The sequence below is a fragment of the Camellia sinensis genome, chromosome 5 (genome assembly GCF_055761805.1).
Source record: "Camellia sinensis isolate YWXY chromosome 5, ASM5576180v1, whole genome shotgun sequence".
NCBI classification, from domain to species: Eukaryota; Viridiplantae; Streptophyta; class Magnoliopsida; order Ericales; family Theaceae; genus Camellia; species Camellia sinensis.
The window spans coordinates 179,606,165-179,610,294 of NC_138965.1; positions in this window are offsets into that span (position 1 = coordinate 179,606,165).

Genomic DNA, 4,130 nt, shown 5'->3' on the forward strand with positions numbered 1-4,130 from the left:
AAGGATCCTGAAGGCATAGTTAGCATGTAGTCCATATTCTAGCGTATGCCCGTGCCTGAAGGCACAGTGTAAATAATATTAGGATTATAATATAATTGTAATTGCAACACTATTTAAATGCAAGATTAAAATGCAATTATAAAAATATATTTAATAGACTACACTCTACAATTCCAAACAAATCAAATATAAAAAAAAAAAATTAAATATCAAATAATGCACACTAGTTAGTTGGGATGATTCCCAGTATGGTTGGGATGATTCCCAATATGTAGGATTATTCTACACCAACACCAGATCACGTCTCTGCTTTATTATTCTATATAATAAAGCATGATGGTTTTTGAATTTGTCCTACACACATTTATCCTACTAGGACATTTGAACGGTTCAGATCTATTCAAATTATAAAACAACGGCTGAGATATTTTTTTAAAAAAATATCCTACATCTACATTTTTTATTTTCCCGCTTCTCTCTCTTACTTTTTCCTTTTCTCACCCATCCTTCTATGATCCCAAGATCCCACATTCCTTTTTCTTTTCTTTTTTTAATTTTATTTGTTTATTTTCTCTCATTTTTATTTTTCTCTCTATTTGTTTTTTTTTTTTTTTTTATGTTCTCCTTTTTGTTCACATATTTTTATCCATATTATATGGAAAGGTCTGCGATCTGAGGATTAGGAGTTAGATTTTACTGTGTAGTGGAGATTATATTAATGAATTTTTTAGTCCACAAATTAAATGAATTTGGACAATTAATTATTATTTTTAAATATATTGAATACCTGATACACTTCATAAATTTAGACCTCATATTAATCTTCAACATATTTTAATAAAGCAGGATGATTTTTGAATCTTCAACATATTTTTGTCCTATTAGGACATTTGGATAGCTCAGATCTGTTCAAATTATAAAACAATGGATGAGATATATTTTCTAAAAAGTATTCTACATATACATTTTCTACTTTCCTGCTTCTCTCTCTCTTACTTTTTACTTTTCTCACACCCCTCCTTCTATGATCCCATGATCCCGTCTTCCTCTTCCTTTTTTTATTTTTTTTATTTTTTCCCGTTTTTTATTTTTCTCTCTATTTGTTTATTTTTTTTATTTCCTAATTTTTGTTCAATATATTTTACACATATTTTCATACAATGTATGTATGACCGTAATACACTATGACATTACGGGCATACATATAATTTCCATATAATTACATAAGCAAAAGCAATATTGTATGTATGCCCATGAAAATTGTATGTATGTTAGACATATCTATCTATCTAGCTATTTATTAAATAAGTAAAAACGAGTTTTCGTGAGAAGTTTTCATGAGAACTACAAAATTTTATAATAAATTTATGATTTTATCAAATTAAAAAATAAATTTAAATAGTATTGGGATTACAATTATATTCTAATCTTAATATTATTTACACCGTATCTTCAGACACGGGTATACGCCAGTATATATATAGAGAGAGAGAGAGAGAACTCAACTTTCCCATCTAAAAAAAAAATAACTGTAAGATTGCATTTTTTATTTTTTTTAAAATTCTTAATGTAAAATAAAGTTTGGGTCCTTTTGTTTGTTTTGGGCCTTTTTATTCAAAGAGTAAATAATAAATTACATGGGCTTATTACATTATATTATAAAATTGGCCCTTCTCAAATTTTAAGGCCTGAAGCTTGGACTTGGCTAGCTTTATGGTAAGGTCGGGCTTGATAATTCTTAGTTCTGATGTTTATGGCGTCTGTAGTGAGAAATTGAAAAAGGTAGCGCATTGCCTCTTGAGATGTAACACCATTTCACAGGTCTGGGAAATTGCCCCATGCAACCTGGGCATCATGCTTTATCGTTTTCAGAGTTTCTACAATGGGTAGAGCTCATAGATTATGTGAATATAGAAAATGGGCTTCCATTGTGTCTCATGGTTTTCTTCCTCTTTCTCCCCGATTTTCTCGAGAATATGGACACAACACCCCATCTTGATTCTAGGGTTTTATCCCTCATATTCCTCTCTCTCCTCTCCTCTTTTGTCTTTGTTCACTATCAGAGTGACTGTGAGAACCCGAATATAAAAATTAAGTAAATAATTAAATAATAATTTTACAAATCTCAAATATTTTATTATGAATCTTTAAGTGCAAATTAAATATTATTGGAGGATCTTTTAATTAATTTTAAACCTAAAATAAATTTATGGTGAAAGTCATTGATTGAGAAGCAAGATTTATTATTAAAAAAAAATAGAGAAGAGGGTGTGACTTGAACTCTAGAGCACATAATTAATAAGTTAGATTCTTACCATTTGAATTGCATGTAACTTATATATATATTTTGTATATTTATCTATCTATTTAACCTAAGTGTGCCGACAACTAGTATAAAATAAAATAAACACAAACCCTAACTCTTGTTATAATTGTTTTCCACAACACTAGCAGCCCTAGCAGCCGTGGGTTTATGAAGAAAAGAGAGGGGTTTTTCAATCATCAAGATTATTGTTGTAGCCAAGAAGGAGAGCTTTGGGTGTGTTGTGCTGTGTGGCTTCCTAGGTTTTCTTCTCTTCTTTCTTTGTTCTTTATCCTAATAATATTGTTATTTAATTCATTGATGGAGGGATTGTAGGTGTATGTATTTTGTGTATATATATATGCTGTTAAGAAATCTAAGGAGTTAAATTCATGTATAAAGAATCGGTGTGAATCTTAGTCCAAAAATTCTGCACATAATCGCTAACTTTAAAAATCAAGAAACCATATCAAACGGATCAATTTTAATCTGAAATTTTTACAGTAGATCAATTACACATTGAATTGCATATCTGAATTTTTTCATAATTTTTGGGAGTCGAAATCCATATAAATTGAGGTATTCAAATCTGTCCAGGAAACCAGTCCGAAACAGTAAATTCGGGATTGTTGTTCTCTTTGGGTATAAATCCAAAAATTATCAAATTAGTGTCATTAGAACCGGTTATGAGTCTAGTTTCGTAGGTTTTTGGCCTTGCATTGATTGCTCGTGTATATTAAGAGAACCGTTAATTTCTTTAAAGTGCTGCAGAAAACAACCTGTTTGGATATAATAAATTGTAGAAAAATTATTTTGATAAGCAAATCAAGTGAAACCAATTGGGTTTGAAACTTAGGATATATTAGATCATATCTGGAGGTTATTGGAATTTTTCGAATAGCGTGGAGTGGATTTTGTAATTTTCAAAGTTAGCGAATAGATTGGGAAAACTTGTTTAAAACACTGTTTCATCTTAAAGTTATTTTTAGTTAAGTTTCGATCGGAATCTATGTCTTGGGTGATTTTAGACCTTGAAGAATATGAACTTAGGTAATATTTAAGAGTAACGGTGAGTTGGGTTGAGCCGTGTTAGTGCGTTTTAGTTTGAGATTATTACTTAGTTCCTATTTTTTTTAGTATTTTTAAATTAGTTGTGACGCGTAGTTTTTATACTTGGTTCAGGCCACTAGTTGGACTTTTACACTCTATTCGAGGATTTTATTATTGCGTTTCAGGTGAGTAATTTCATGCTACATATTTTTATAAATGTTCCCCTACCCTGAACTGTTGGAAAAATTAAATTGTTGTTTCATGATTAAACTGTTTTGATAAATTATTATATTATCAATTGAATCAAATTATTTCTGAAACATGTGTGAACTTGGCATACTGTAAACTATTTGTTTTGGTCTCATGTTTAAAATGATGAACTACCATGTTTTGCGAAACTGATGTGTATTGATTATTGGGACTGTACGGGGAGCAAATATTCCGGCGTGCCCGTATTCCTTTCTTCCAAGTTCCGTCGATATCCGATTACCTGCGCACAAGTATGGGTGAGCTACCCGGCGGTGTGTGGCCGGAAAAACCCTCCGACGATCAAGTTAGCACACACCTTAGAGGGAATAGAGAGAAGGGAGAGAGTGTTTGAGTGTAAGGATTTTCTTACAGATATGTTCGTGTGTCGTATGGGGGGCGCAGACATGCTAATATACCTACTGACCCCCATATCCACTCCCTGTCATCTCCTGACACGTGGCTCTGCTATCCCATCTGTCAGCATAGACCATGCCATTCATCACCTGCTCTCAACTGCCTGTCAGCACAG